Source organism: Pelophylax lessonae (genome assembly GCF_965119305.1).
Source record: "Pelophylax lessonae genome assembly, chromosome: 7".
In the NCBI taxonomy this organism is placed as follows: domain Eukaryota; kingdom Metazoa; phylum Chordata; class Amphibia; order Anura; family Ranidae; genus Pelophylax; species Pelophylax lessonae.
The window spans coordinates 64,465,242-64,482,268 of NC_138774.1; positions in this window are offsets into that span (position 1 = coordinate 64,465,242).

Sequence of the window (17,027 nt, forward strand, 5' to 3'; positions counted from 1 at the left end):
AGTTCGGTGCAGGAAAAATGCAGCACGTTTTACTTTCTTTTCCTTTTTTTTTTCTGGAACTGGAACGCGCTGGAATTCTGCTGCCTACACTGGTGTGAACTATGCCATTGAAAACCATATAACCTACTATCCATGTGTTTTTGATGCAGAAAAAAAAAACGCACTGAACCGCATGTGGTGTGAATTGACCCTAAGAAAAAGGAGAAAAATGCACTAAAAATACAGTTCAATAAAGAAGGAATAGGAGGGCCCTGCTCATGGAGTTTACAGTCCAAAGGGGAGGGGGCCATTTTTTTTTTATTCTTTTCCTGGATTTTGTAGAATTGATTTGGTGTAAGAAATAAATTTGTTGTGAACCCACCCGCTCCATAAATTTATGCTACGGTTAACACAGAACTCAATTAAAACAAGGTTTTCAGCAGTATTTATACCCCATGATTTTAAACAGGGTCAACTTAGGGAGAGGGTTCCATTTTTATTTTTTTACCTCTATACATCCCAAACTGATTGTAGAAATGACCTTCTATCGAGGAATAATGTCTGTGAAAAAAAAAGTGGATTATAAGATACAAAAAAATAAGGCAAATCACCGTTTGCAAATCAAATAATGCATCTTGGGAGCAAGCTGTTTTCAAAGACCATACTAGACTGTTTAATGGCTGGTGGGTGGGGTCTGTGCTCCAAAAATGCATCTGGTTGGCTGGTGGGCGGGGTACGCTTTCCTGGCAGGGCCGCTGACTTCCATACAGCGATAAGCCCTCACGCAATGTGCTGTGTTCTTTTTAAAATCAAATTTTCATTTCACAGACATTATTCCTCAGGAAGACGGTCATTTATAGAATTGGTTTGGAATGTATAGATGAAAATATTACAATTGTACCCTCTTCCTAAGTTCAAAATTTTTCTGACACTTGTTGTTTACAATTTAAAATCAGTTTAGGGATTTTTTGGCTAGAAAATTACTTAAAACCCCCCAAAGATTATGTATTTCTTTTTAGCAGAGACCCTAGAGAATAAAATGGAGATGGTTGCAGTATTTTTTAGCACACCGTATTTGCGCAGCGGTCTTACAAACAAAATAGGAATAGGAGGGCCCTGCTCATAGAGCTTACAATCCAAAGGGGGGGGCATTTTTTATTCTTTGTTTTCACACGGGCAGAAGATTCAGCGTTGTCTAATATAGAACCGCACTTTGCTTTACACCCACATAGGTTACAGGTTACCGCACCCCCATGTCATCACGTTAATGTGGCTTTGCCGCAACCTCGATCAGAGGTTTGTAATAGAACTGTATCCTTCTAGCGCCCTCTATTGGTTTTCTTCTAATGTGACAGCTCAGTTCAGTTAAAAAAAAAAAAGTGTTCAGTCATTCGTCGGTTTGCTATGATTTCAACTGGTCAGTAATAAATCTGTGATGCTTCAGCGCCATCTATTGGTTTGTTATGACTTCAACCGGTCAGTAATACATCTGTACTACCTAGAGCGCCCTCTATTGGTTTTCTTCTAATGTGACAGCTCAGTTCAGTTAAAAAAAAAAAAAAGTGTTCAGTCATTCGTCGGTTGGCTATGACTTCAACTGGTCAGTAATAAATCTGTGATGCTTCAGCGCCATCTATTGGTTTGTTATGACTTCAACCGGTCAGTAATACATCTGTACTACCTAGAGCGCCATCTATTGGTTTATTACTGCAGGAGGTTAATAACTGTGACCTTTCAGCGCTATCCCCATTAGTTTATTATTTAAGCGGGTCAGCAATAAATCAGTACCTTTAGAGCCATCTATTGGTTTGCTAATAGTGCCGCAGTTCAATAATACATCCGTGACCCTTCATCGCCATCTATTGGTTTATTATAACTTCAGCCCGTGCTGAAGTTATAATAAACCAATTACATCTGTGCTCTCTTCAGCGCCATCAATATTGGTTTTCTATTACTGCTGCAGTTCAATAATAAATCTGTGACCCTTTAACTCCATCTATTGGTTTGTTAGGACTTCAGCCAGGGCCAGTCATAAATTGAATGTTATGTGAATAAAGCCGGCACACGAAAAGTCTTCTTCCAAGTAAAATACTTTATTCCAACATGGATAGCGGTGACAACAAGACAAACTCTGACGCGATTCGGCTTTACGCCTTCCTCGTAGCGTGGTGTGGGAAAAGATGCAATCTCATGCATTCCCCACCTGGTGTGATCCAGACCTAAGAAGAGTCTCACTTCTCCGAGGTACATTACCATTTATGGAGCACCCCACGCAGATCTACTGCGGCGGGGCGGCTCTCCTGCGCCAAATCGTGTACCTGTACGTGACTTCGTGCGCAGGGTCTGGGGCTCGCACCACCGGCAACCTGCTCCCGCTGTAGCCAATCAGCGGCTCCGGCAGACGTGATGTCCACTGGGCCCCGCCCATCGTTCACAGGAGAGGCAGAACAGCGGTCTGTCAGAGGGCAAGATGGAGATCTTGTGTTTCTGCTAAGCAGTTCCTCCAATTAAGCACCTCCACCGCAGTTAGAAAGCACTCCCTAGGAGCACACTTAGGGCCAGTTCACACCACATGTGGTCCGGTGTGTTTTTTATCCGCATCAAAAAAAATGCATGGAGAATAGGTTGTACGGTTTTCAACGGCATAGTTCACAGCAGTGCGGTCAGTTCCAGAAAAAAAAAGTAGAACGTGCTGCATTTTTTCTGCACTGGAACGCTGAAAAAACGCACCAAAAATTCACTGGAACGCACATGTCCTTATTTAGGGTTAAGGGCCAGTTCACACCATTGAAAAGCAGTCCGGGTGCCTTTCAGGAGGCTTTTTTGCATGCGTGTTTTGGAGACATTCCAGTACGTTTTTGAAACGTTTTTGGCACGTTCCGGTGCACTTTTTCCCTGTCTTTTTTCTTCACCTTAAATAAGGATGTGCGTTCCAGTGCATTTTTGGTGCGTTTAGGTGCAATCCAGTGTGATTTTTATATGTTTTACTGCGTTCCAGTAAAGTTCGGTGCAGGAAAAATGCAGCACGTTTTACTTTCTTTTCCTTTTTTTTTTTTTCTGGAACTGGAACGCGCTGGAATTCTGCTGCCTACACTGGTGTGAACTATGCCATTGAAAACCATATAACCTACTATCCATGTGTTTTTGATGCAGAAAAAAAAAACGCACTGAACCGCATGTGGTGTGAATTGACCCTAAGAAAAAGGAGAAAAATGCACTAAAAATACAGTTCAATAAAGAAGGAATAGGAGGGCCCTGCTCATGGAGTTTACAGTCCAAAGGGGAGGGGGCCATTTTTTTTTATTCTTTTCCTGGATTTTGTAGAATTGATTTGGTGTAAGAAATAAATTTGTTGTGAACCCACCCGCGCCATAAATTTATGCTACGGTTAACACAGAACTCAATTAAAACAAGGTCTTCAGCAGTATTTATACCCCATGATTTTAAACAGGGTCAACTTAGGGAGAGGGTTCCATTTTTATTTTTTTACCTCTATACATCCCAAACTGATTGTAGAAATGACCTTCTATCGAGGAATAATGTCTGTGAAAAAAAAAGTTGATTATAAGATACAAAAAAATAAGGCAAATCACCGTTTGCAAATCAAAAAATGCATCTTGGGAGCAAGCTGTTTTCAAAGACCATACTAGACTGTTTACTGGCTGGTGGGTGGGGTCTGTGCTCCAAAAATGCATCTGGTTGGCTGGTGGGCGGGGTACGCTTTCCTGGCAGGGCCGCTGACTTCCATACAGCGATAAGCCCTCACGCAATGTGCTGTATTCTTTTTAAAATCAAATTTTCATTTCACAGACATTATTCCTCAGGAAGACGGTCATTTATAGAATTGGTTTGGAATGTATAGATGAAAATATTACAATTGTACCCTCTTCCTAAGTTCAAAATTTTTCTGACACTTGTTGTTTACAATTTAAAATCAGTTTAGGGATTTTTTGGCTAGAAAATTACTTAAAACCCCCCAAAGATTATGTATTTCTTTTTAGCAGAGACCCTAGAGAATAAAATGGAGATGGTTGCAGTATTTTTTAGCACACCGTATTTGCGCAGCGGTCTTACAAACAAAATAGGAATAGGAGGGCCCTGCTCATAGAGCTTACAATCCAAAGGGGGGGGGCATTTTTTATTCTTTGTTTTCACACGGGCAGAAGATTCAGCGTTGTCTAATATAGAACCGCACTTTGCTTTACACCCATATAGGTTACAGGTTACCGCACCCCCATGTCATCACGTTAATGTGGCTTTGCCGCAACCTCGATCAGAGGTTTGTAATAGAACTGTATCCTTCTAGCGCCCTCTATTAGTTTTCTTCTAATGTGACAGCTCAGTTCAGTTAAAAAAAAAAAAAAAAAAGTGTTCAGTCATTCGTCGGTTTGCTATGACTTCAACTGGTCAGTAATAAATCTGTGATGCTTCAGCGCCATCTATTGGTTTGTTATGACTTCAACCGGTCAGTAATACATCTGTACTACCTAGAGCGCCATCTATTGGTTTATTACTGCAGGAGGTTAATAACTGTGACCTTTCAGCGCCATCCATTAGTTTATTATTTAAGCGGGTCAGCAATAAATCAGTACCTTTAGAGCCATCTATTGGTTTGCTAATAGTGCCGCAGTTCAATAATACATCCGTGACCCTTCATCGCCATCTATTGGTTTATTATAACTTCAGCCCGTGCTGAAGTTATAATAAACCAATTACATCTGTGCTCTCTTCAGCGCCATCAATATTGGTTTTCTATTACTGCTGCAGTTCAATAATAAATCTGTGACCCTTTAACTCCATCTATTGGTTTGTTAGGACTTCAGCCAGGGCCAGTCATAAATTGAATGTTATGTGAATAAAGCCGGCACACGAAAAGTCTTCTTCCAAGTAAAATACTTTATTCCAACATGGATAGCGGTGACAACAAGACAAACGCTGACGCGATGCGGCTTTACGCCTTCCTCGTAGCGTGGTGTGGGAAAAGATGCAATCTCATGCATTCCCACACCTGGTGTGATCCAGACCTAAGAAGAGTCTCACTTCTCCGAGGTACATTACCATTTATGGAGCACCCCACGCAGATGTACTGCGGCGGGGCGGCTCTCCTGCGCCAAATTGTGTACCTGTACGTGACTTCGTGCGCAGGGTCTGGGGCTTGCACCACCGGCAACCTGCTCCCGCTGTAGCCAATCAGCGGCTCCGGCAGACGTGATGTCCATTGGGCCCCGCCCATCGTTCACAGGAGAGGCAGAACAGTGGTCTGTCAGAGGGCAAGATGGAGATCTTGTGTTTCTGCTAAGCAGTTCCTCCAATTAAGCACCTCCACCGCAGTTAGAAAGCACTCCCTAGGAGCACACTTAGGGCCAGTTCACACCACATGTGGTCCGGTGTGTTTTTTATCCGCATCAAAAAAAATGCATGGAGAATAGGTTGTACGGTTTTCAACGGCATAGTTCACAGCAGTGCGGTCAGTTCCAGAAAAAAAAAGTAGAACGTGTTGCATTTTTCCTGCACTGGAACGCTGAAAAAACGCACCAAAAATTCACTGGAACGCACATGTCCTTATTTAGGGTTAAGGGCCAGTTCACAAAATTGAAAAGCAGTCCGGGTGCCTTTCAGGAGACTTTTTTGCATGCGTGTTTTGGAGGCATTCCAGTACGTTTTTGAAACGTTTTTGGCACGTTCCGGTGCACTTTTTCCCTGTCTTTTTTCTTCACCTTAAATAAGGATGTGCGTTCCAGTGCATTTTTGGTGCGTTTAGGTGCATTCCAGTGTGATTTTTATATGTTTTACTGCGTTCCAGTAAAGTTCGGTGCAGGAAAAATGCAGCACGTTTTACTTTCTTTTCCTTTTTTTTTTTCTGGAACTGGAACGCGCTGGAATTCTGCTGCCTACACTGGTGTGAACTATGCCATTGAAAACCATATAACCTACTATCCATGTGTTTTTGATGCAGAAAAAAAAAACGCACTGAACCGCATGTGGTGTGAATTGACCCTAAGAAAAAGGAGAAAAATGCACTAAAAATACAGTTCAATAAAGAAGGAATAGGAGGGCCCTGCTCATGGAGTTTACAGTCCAAAGGGGAGGGGGCCATTTTTTTTTTATTCTTTTCCTGGATTTTGTAGAATTGATTTGGTGTAAGAAATAAATTTGTTGTGAACCCACCCGCTCCATAAATTTATGCTACGGTTAACACAGAACTCAATTAAAACAAGGTTTTCAGCAGTATTTATACCCCATGATTTTAAACAGGGTCAACTTAGGGAGAGGGTTCCATTTTTATTTTTTTACCTCTATACATCCCAAACTGATTGTAGAAATGACCTTCTATCGAGGAATAATGTCTGTGAAAAAAAAAGTGGATTATAAGATACAAAAAAATAAGGCAAATCACCGTTTGCAAATCAAATAATACATCTTGGGAGCAAGCTGTTTTCAAAGACCATACTAGACTGTTTAATGGCTGGTGGGTGGGGTCTGTGCTCCAAAAATGCATCTGGTTGGCTGGTGGGCGGGGTACACTTTCCTGGCAGGGCCGCTGACTTCCATACAGCGATAAGCCCTCACGCAATGTGCTGTGTTCTTTTTAAAATCAAATTTTCATTTCACAGACATTATTCCTCAGGAAGACGGTCATTTATAGAATTGGTTTGGAATGTATAGATGAAAATATTACAATTGTACCCTCTTCCTAAGTTCAAAATTTTTCTGACACTTGTTGTTTACAATTTAAAATCAGTTTAGGGATTTTTTGGCTAGAAAATTACTTAAAACCCCCCAAAGATTATGTATTTCTTTTTAGCAGAGACCCTAGAGAATAAAATGGAGATGGTTGCAGTATTTTTTAGCACACCGTATTTGCGCAGCGGTCTTACAAACAAAATAGGAATAGGAGGGCCCTGCTCATAGAGCTTACAATCCAAAGGGGGGGGGGGGCATTTTTTATTCTTTGTTTTCACACGGGCAGAAGATTCAGCGTTGTCTAATATAGAACCGCACTTTGCTTTACACCCACATAGGTTACAGGTTACCGCACCCCCATGTCATCACGTTAATGTGGCTTTGCCGCAACCTCGATCAGAGGTTTGTAATAGAACTGTATCCTTCTAGCGCCCTCTATTGGTTTTCTTCTAATGTGACAGCTCAGTTCAGTTAAAAAAAAAAAAAGTGTTCAGTCATTCGTCGGTTTGCTATGATTTCAACTGGTCAGTAATAAATCTGTGATGCTTCAGCGCCATCTATTGGTTTGTTATGACTTCAACCGGTCAGTAATACATCTGTACTACCTAGAGCGCCCTCTATTGGTTTTCTTCTAATGTGACAGCTCAGTTCAGTTAAAAAAAAAAAAAAAGTGTTCAGTCATTCGTCGGTTGGCTATGACTTCAACTGGTCAGTAATAAATCTGTGATGCTTCAGCGCCATCTATTGGTTTGTTATGACTTCAACCGGTCAGTAATACATCTGTACTACCTAGAGCGCCATCTATTGGTTTATTACTGCAGGAGGTTAATAACTGTGACCTTTCAGCGCCATCCATTAGTTTATTATTTAAGCGGGTCAGCAATAAATCAGTACCTTTAGAGCCATCTATTGGTTTGCTAATAGTGCCGCAGTTCAATAATACATCCGTGACCCTTCATCGCCATCTATTGGTTTATTATAACTTCAGCCCGTGCTGAAGTTATAATAAACCAATTACATCTGTGCTCTCTTCAGCGCCATCGATATTGGTTTTCTATTACTGCTGCAGTTCAATAATAAATCTGTGACCCTTTAACTCCATCTATTGGTTTGTTAGGACTTCAGCCAGGGCCAGTCATAAATTGAATGTTATGTGAATAAAGCCGGCACACGAAAAGTCTTCTTCCAAGTAAAATACTTTATTCCAACATGGATAGCGGTGACAACAAGACAAACTCTGACGCGATTCGGCTTTACGCCTTCCTCGTAGCGTGGTGTGGGAAAAGATGCAATCTCATGCATTCCCCACCTGGTGTGATCCAGACCTAAGAAGAGTCTCACTTCTCCGAGGTACATTACCATTTATGGAGCACCCCACGCAGATCTACTGCGGCGGGGCGGCTCTCCTGCGCCAAATCGTGTACCTGTACGTGACTTCGTGCGCAGGGTCTGGGGCTCGCACCACCGGCAACCTGCTCCCGCTGTAGCCAATCAGCGGCTCCGGCAGACGTGATGTCCACTGGGCCCCGCCCATCGTTCACAGGAGAGGCAGAACAGCGGTCTGTCAGAGGGCAAGATGGAGATCTTGTGTTTCTGCTAAGCAGTTCCTCCAATTAAGCACCTCCACCGCAGTTAGAAAGCACTCCCTAGGAGCACACTTAGGGCCAGTTCACACCACATGTGGTCCGGTGTGTTTTTTATCCGCATCAAAAAAAATGCATGGAGAATAGGTTGTACGGTTTTCAACGGCATAGTTCACAGCAGTGCGGTCAGTTCCAGAAAAAAAAAGTAGAACGTGCTGCATTTTTTCTGCACTGGAACGCTGAAAAAACGCACCAAAAATTCACTGGAACGCACATGTCCTTATTTAGGGTTAAGGGCCAGTTCACAAAATTGAAAAGCAGTCCGGGTGCCTTTCAGGAGACTTTTTTGCATGCGTGTTTTGGAGGCATTCCAGTACGTTTTTGAAACGTTTTTGGCACGTTCCGGTGCACTTTTTCCCTGTCTTTTTTCTTCACCTTAAATAAGGATGTGCGTTCCAGTGCATTTTTGGTGCGTTTAGGTGCATTCCAGTGTGATTTTTATATGTTTTACTGCGTTCCAGTAAAGTTCGGTGCAGGAAAAATGCAGCACGTTTTACTTTCTTTTCCTTTTTTTTTTCTGGAACTGGAACGCGCTGGAATTCTGCTGCCTACACTGGTGTGAACTATGCCATTGAAAACCATATAACCTACTATCCATGTGTTTTTGATGCAGAAAAAAAAAACGCACTGAACCGCATGTGGTGTGAATTGACCCTAAGAAAAAGGAGAAAAATGCACTAAAAATACAGTTCAATAAAGAAGGAATAGGAGGGCCCTGCTCATGGAGTTTACAGTCCAAAGGGGAGGGGGCCATTTTTTTTTTATTCTTTTCCTGGATTTTGTAGAATTGATTTGGTGTAAGAAATAAATTTGTTGTGAACCCACCCGCTCCATAAATTTATTGCTACGGTTAACACAGAACTCAATTAAAACAAGGTTTTCAGCAGTATTTATACCCCATGATTTTAAACAGGGTCAACTTAGGGAGAGGGTTCCATTTTTATTTTTTTACCTCTATACATCCCAAACTGATTGTAGAAATGACCTTCTATCGAGGAATAATGTCTGTGAAAAAAAAAGTGGATTATAAGATACAAAAAAATAAGGCAAATCACCGTTTGCAAATCAAATAATACATCTTGGGAGCAAGCTGTTTTCAAAGACCATACTAGACTGTTTAATGGCTGGTGGGTGGGGTCTGTGCTCCAAAAATGCATCTGGTTGGCTGGTGGGCGGGGTACGCTTTCCTGGCAGGGCCGCTGACTTCCATACAGCGATAAGCCCTCACGCAATGTGCTGTGTTCTTTTTAAAATCAAATTTTCATTTCACAGACATTATTCCTCAGGAAGACGGTCATTTATAGAATTGGTTTGGAATGTATAGATGAAAATATTACAATTGTACCCTCTTCCTAAGTTCAAAATTTTTCTGACACTTGTTGTTTACAATTTAAAATCAGTTTAGGGATTTTTTGGCTAGAAAATTACTTAAAACCCCCCAAAGATTATGTATTTCTTTTTAGCAGAGACCCTAGAGAATAAAATGGAGATGGTTGCAGTATTTTTTAGCACACCGTATTTGCGCAGCGGTCTTACAAACAAAATAGGAATAGGAGGGCCCTGCTCATAGAGCTTACAATCCAAAGGGGGGGGGGGCATTTTTTATTCTTTGTTTTCACACGGGCAGAAGATTCAGCGTTGTCTAATATAGAACCGCACTTTGCTTTACACCCACATAGGTTACAGGTTACCGCACCCCCATGTCATCACGTTAATGTGGCTTTGCCGCAACCTCGATCAGAGGTTTGTAATAGAACTGTATCCTTCTAGCGCCCTCTATTGGTTTTCTTCTAATGTGACAGCTCAGTTCAGTTAAAAAAAAAAAAAGTGTTCAGTCATTCGTCGGTTTGCTATGATTTCAACTGGTCAGTAATAAATCTGTGATGCTTCAGCGCCATCTATTGGTTTGTTATGACTTCAACCGGTCAGTAATACATCTGTACTACCTAGAGCGCCCTCTATTGGTTTTCTTCTAATGTGACAGCTCAGTTCAGTTAAAAAAAAAAAAAAAGTGTTCAGTCATTCGTCGGTTGGCTATGACTTCAACTGGTCAGTAATAAATCTGTGATGCTTCAGCGCCATCTATTGGTTTGTTATGACTTCAACCGGTCAGTAATACATCTGTACTACCTAGAGCGCCATCTATTGGTTTATTACTGCAGGAGGTTAATAACTGTGACCTTTCAGCGCCATCCATTAGTTTATTATTTAAGCGGGTCAGCAATAAATCAGTACCTTTAGAGCCATCTATTGGTTTGCTAATAGTGCCGCAGTTCAATAATACATCCGTGACCCTTCATCGCCATCTATTGGTTTATTATAACTTCAGCCCGTGCTGAAGTTATAATAAACCAATTACATCTGTGCTCTCTTCAGCGCCATCGATATTGGTTTTCTATTACTGCTGCAGTTCAATAATAAATCTGTGACCCTTTAACTCCATCTATTGGTTTGTTAGGACTTCAGCCAGGGCCAGTCATAAATTGAATGTTATGTGAATAAAGCCGGCACACGAAAAGTCTTCTTCCAAGTAAAATACTTTATTCCAACATGGATAGCGGTGACAACAAGACAAACTCTGACGCGATTCGGCTTTACGCCTTCCTCGTAGCGTGGTGTGGGAAAAGATGCAATCTCATGCATTCCCCACCTGGTGTGATCCAGACCTAAGAAGAGTCTCACTTCTCCGAGGTACATTACCATTTATGGAGCACCCCACGCAGATCTACTGCGGCGGGGCGGCTCTCCTGCGCCAAATCGTGTACCTGTACGTGACTTCGTGCGCAGGGTCTGGGGCTCGCACCACCGGCAACCTGCTCCCGCTGTAGCCAATCAGCGGCTCCGGCAGACGTGATGTCCACTGGGCCCCGCCCATCGTTCACAGGAGAGGCAGAACAGCGGTCTGTCAGAGGGCAAGATGGAGATCTTGTGTTTCTGCTAAGCAGTTCCTCCAATTAAGCACCTCCACCGCAGTTAGAAAGCACTCCCTAGGAGCACACTTAGGGCCAGTTCACACCACATGTGGTCCGGTGTGTTTTTTATCCGCATCAAAAAAAATGCATGGAGAATAGGTTGTACGGTTTTCAACGGCATAGTTCACAGCAGTGCGGTCAGTTCCAGAAAAAAAAAGTAGAACGTGCTGCATTTTTTCTGCACTGGAACGCTGAAAAAACGCACCAAAAATTCACTGGAACGCACATGTCCTTATTTAGGGTTAAGGGCCAGTTCACAAAATTGAAAAGCAGTCCGGGTGCCTTTCAGGAGACTTTTTTGCATGCGTGTTTTGGAGGCATTCCAGTACGTTTTTGAAACGTTTTTGGCACGTTCCGGTGCACTTTTTCCCTGTCTTTTTTCTTCACCTTAAATAAGGATGTGCGTTCCAGTGCATTTTTGGTGCGTTTAGGTGCATTCCAGTGTGATTTTTATATGTTTTACTGCGTTCCAGTAAAGTTCGGTGCAGGAAAAATGCAGCACGTTTTACTTTCTTTTCCTTTTTTTTTTCTGGAACTGGAACGCGCTGGAATTCTGCTGCCTACACTGGTGTGAACTATGCCATTGAAAACCATATAACCTACTATCCATGTGTTTTTGATGCAGAAAAAAAAAACGCACTGAACCGCATGTGGTGTGAATTGACCCTAAGAAAAAGGAGAAAAATGCACTAAAAATACAGTTCAATAAAGAAGGAATAGGAGGGCCCTGCTCATGGAGTTTACAGTCCAAAGGGGAGGGGGCCATTTTTTTTTTATTCTTTTCCTGGATTTTGTAGAATTGATTTGGTGTAAGAAATAAATTTGTTGTGAACCCACCCGCTCCATAAATTTATGCTACGGTTAACACAGAACTCAATTAAAACAAGGTTTTCAGCAGTATTTATACCCCATGATTTTAAACAGGGTCAACTTAGGGAGAGGGTTCCATTTTTATTTTTTTACCTCTATACATCCCAAACTGATTGTAGAAATGACCTTCTATCGAGGAATAATGTCTGTGAAAAAAAAAGTGGATTATAAGATACAAAAAAATAAGGCAAATCACCGTTTGCAAATCAAATAATGCATCTTGGGAGCAAGCTGTTTTCAAAGACCATACTAGACTGTTTAATGGCTGGTGGGTGGGGTCTGTGCTCCAAAAATGCATCTGGTTGGCTGGTGGGCGGGGTACGCTTTCCTGGCAGGGCCGCTGACTTCCATACAGCGATAAGCCCTCACGCAATGTGCTGTGTTCTTTTTAAAATCAAATTTTCATTTCACAGACATTATTCCTCAGGAAGACGGTCATTTATAGAATTGGTTTGGAATGTATAGATGAAAATATTACAATTGTACCCTCTTCCTAAGTTCAAAATTTTTCTGACACTTGTTGTTTACAATTTAAAATCAGTTTAGGGATTTTTTGGCTAGAAAATTACTTAAAACCCCCCAAAGATTATGTATTTCTTTTTAGCAGAGACCCTAGAGAATAAAATGGAGATGGTTGCAGTATTTTTTAGCACACCGTATTTGCGCAGCGGTCTTACAAACAAAATAGGAATAGGAGGGCCCTGCTCATAGAGCTTACAATCCAAAGGGGGGGGGCATTTTTTATTCTTTGTTTTCACACGGGCAGAAGATTCAGCGTTGTCTAATATAGAACCGCACTTTGCTTTACACCCACATAGGTTACAGGTTACCGCACCCCCATGTCATCACGTTAATGTGGCTTTGCCGCAACCTCGATCAGAGGTTTGTAATAGAACTGTATCCTTCTAGCGCCCTCTATTGGTTTTCTTCTAATGTGACAGCTCAGTTCAGTTAAAAAAAAAAAAGTGTTCAGTCATTCGTCGGTTTGCTATGATTTCAACTGGTCAGTAATAAATCTGTGATGCTTCAGCGCCATCTATTGGTTTGTTATGACTTCAACCGGTCAGTAATACATCTGTACTACCTAGAGCGCCCTCTATTGGTTTTCTTCTAATGTGACAGCTCAGTTCAGTTAAAAAAAAAAAAAAAGTGTTCAGTCATTCGTCGGTTGGCTATGACTTCAACTGGTCAGTAATAAATCTGTGATGCTTCAGCGCCATCTATTGGTTTGTTATGACTTCAACCGGTCAGTAATACATCTGTACTACCTAGAGCGCCATCTATTGGTTTATTACTGCAGGAGGTTAATAACTGTGACCTTTCAGCGCTATCCCCATTAGTTTATTATTTAAGCGGGTCAGCAATAAATCAGTACCTTTAGAGCCATCTATTGGTTTGCTAATAGTGCCGCAGTTCAATAATACATCCGTGACCCTTCATCGCCATCTATTGGTTTATTATAACTTCAGCCCGTGCTGAAGTTATAATAAACCAATTACATCTGTGCTCTCTTCAGCGCCATCAATATTGGTTTTCTATTACTGCTGCAGTTCAATAATAAATCTGTGACCCTTTAACTCCATCTATTGGTTTGTTAGGACTTCAGCCAGGGCCAGTCATAAATTGAATGTTATGTGAATAAAGCCGGCACACGAAAAGTCTTCTTCCAAGTAAAATACTTTATTCCAACATGGATAGCGGTGACAACAAGACAAACTCTGACGCGATTCGGCTTTACGCCTTCCTCGTAGCGTGGTGTGGGAAAAGATGCAATCTCATGCATTCCCCACCTGGTGTGATCCAGACCTAAGAAGAGTCTCACTTCTCCGAGGTACATTACCATTTATGGAGCACCCCACGCAGATCTACTGCGGCGGGGCGGCTCTCCTGCGCCAAATCGTGTACCTGTACGTGACTTCGTGCGCAGGGTCTGGGGCTCGCACCACCGGCAACCTGCTCCCGCTGTAGCCAATCAGCGGCTCCGGCAGACGTGATGTCCACTGGGCCCCGCCCATCGTTCACAGGAGAGGCAGAACAGCGGTCTGTCAGAGGGCAAGATGGAGATCTTGTGTTTCTGCTAAGCAGTTCCTCCAATTAAGCACCTCCACCGCAGTTAGAAAGCACTCCCTAGGAGCACACTTAGGGCCAGTTCACACCACATGTGGTCCGGTGTGTTTTTTATCCGCATCAAAAAAAATGCATGGAGAATAGGTTGTACGGTTTTCAACGGCATAGTTCACAGCAGTGCGGTCAGTTCCAGAAAAAAAAAGTAGAACGTGCTGCATTTTTTCTGCACTGGAACGCTGAAAAAACGCACCAAAAATTCACTGGAACGCACATGTCCTTATTTAGGGTTAAGGGCCAGTTCACACCATTGAAAAGCAGTCCGGGTGCCTTTCAGGAGGCTTTTTTGCATGCGTGTTTTGGAGACATTCCAGTACGTTTTTGAAACGTTTTTGGCACGTTCCGGTGCACTTTTTCCCTGTCTTTTTTCTTCACCTTAAATAAGGATGTGCGTTCCAGTGCATTTTTGGTGCGTTTAGGTGCAATCCAGTGTGATTTTTATATGTTTTACTGCGTTCCAGTAAAGTTCGGTGCAGGAAAAATGCAGCACGTTTTACTTTCTTTTCCTTTTTTTTTTTTTCTGGAACTGGAACGCGCTGGAATTCTGCTGCCTACACTGGTGTGAACTATGCCATTGAAAACCATATAACCTACTATCCATGTGTTTTTGATGCAGAAAAAAAAAACGCACTGAACCGCATGTGGTGTGAATTGACCCTAAGAAAAAGGAGAAAAATGCACTAAAAATACAGTTCAATAAAGAAGGAATAGGAGGGCCCTGCTCATGGAGTTTACAGTCCAAAGGGGAGGGGGCCATTTTTTTTTATTCTTTTCCTGGATTTTGTAGAATTGATTTGGTGTAAGAAATAAATTTGTTGTGAACCCACCCGCGCCATAAATTTATGCTACGGTTAACACAGAACTCAATTAAAACAGGGTCTTCAGCAGTATTTATACCCCATGATTTTAAACAGGGTCAACTTAGGGAGAGGGTTCCATTTTTATTTTTTTACCTCTATACATCCCAAACTGATTGTAGAAATGACCTTCTATCGAGGAATAATGTCTGTGAAAAAAAAAGTTGATTATAAGATACAAAAAAATAAGGCAAATCACCGTTTGCAAATCAAAAAATGCATCTTGGGAGCAAGCTGTTTTCAAAGACCATACTAGACTGTTTACTGGCTGGTGGGTGGGGTCTGTGCTCCAAAAATGCATCTGGTTGGCTGGTGGGCGGGGTACGCTTTCCTGGCAGGGCCGCTGACTTCCATACAGCGATAAGCCCTCACGCAATGTGCTGTATTCTTTTTAAAATCAAATTTTCATTTCACAGACATTATTCCTCAGGAAGACGGTCATTTATAGAATTGGTTTGGAATGTATAGATGAAAATATTACAATTGTACCCTCTTCCTAAGTTCAAAATTTTTCTGACACTTGTTGTTTACAATTTAAAATCAGTTTAGGGATTTTTTGGCTAGAAAATTACTTAAAACCCCCCAAAGATTATGTATTTCTTTTTAGCAGAGACCCTAGAGAATAAAATGGAGATGGTTGCAGTATTTTTTAGCACACCGTATTTGCGCAGCGGTCTTACAAACAAAATAGGAATAGGAGGGCCCTGCTCATAGAGCTTACAAACCAAAGGGGGGGGGCATTTTTTATTCTTTGTTTTCACACGGGCAGAAGATTCAGCGTTGTCTAATATAGAACCGCACTTTGCTTTACACCCACATAGGTTACAGGTTACCGCACCCCCATGTCATCACGTTAATGTGGCTTTGCCGCAACCTCGATCAGAGGTTTGTAATAGAACTGTATCCTTCTAGCGCCCTCTATTGGTTTTCTTCTAATGTGACAGCTCAGTTCAGTTAAAAAAAAAAAAAAAAAAGTGTTCAGTCATTCGTCGGTTTGCTATGACTTCAACTGGTCAGTAATAAATCTGTGCTGCTTCAGCGCCATCTATTGGTTTGTTATGACCTCAACCGGTCAGTAATACATCTGTACTACCTAGAGCGCCATCTATTGGTTTATTACTGCAGGAGGTTAATAACTGTGACCTTTCAGCGCCATCCATTAGTTTATTATTTAAGCGGGTCAGCAATAAATCAGTACCTTTAGAGCCATCTATTGGTTTGCTAATAGTGCCGCAGTTCAATAATACATCCGTGACCCTTCATCGCCATCTATTGGTTTATTATAACTTCAGCCCGTGCTGAAGTTATAATAAACCAATTACATCTGTGCTCTCTTCAGCGCCATCAATATTGGTTTTCTATTACTGCTGCAGTTCAATAATAAATCTGTGACCCTTTAACTCCATCTATTGGTTTGTTAGGACTTCAGCCAGGGCCAGTCATAAATTGAATGTTATGTGAATAAAGCCGGCACACGAAAAGTCTTCTTCCAAGTAAAATACTTTATTCCAACATGGATAGCGGTGACAACAAGACAAACGCTGACGCGATTCGGCTTTACGCCTTCCTCGTAGCGTGGTGTGGGAAAAGATGCAATCTCATGCATTCCCACACCTGGTGTGATCCAGACCTAAGAAGAGTCTCACTTCTCCGAGGTACATTACCATTTATGGAGCACCCCACGCAGATGTACTGCGGCGGGGCGGCTCTCCTGCGCCAAATTGTGTACCTGTACGTGACTTCGTGCGCAGGGTCTGGGGCTTGCACCACCGGCAACCTGCTCCCGCTGTAGCCAATCAGCGGCTCCGGCAGACGTGATGTCCACTGGGCCCCGCCCATCGTTCACAGGAGAGGCAGAACAGTGGTCTGTCAGAGGGCAAGATGGAGATCTTGTGTTT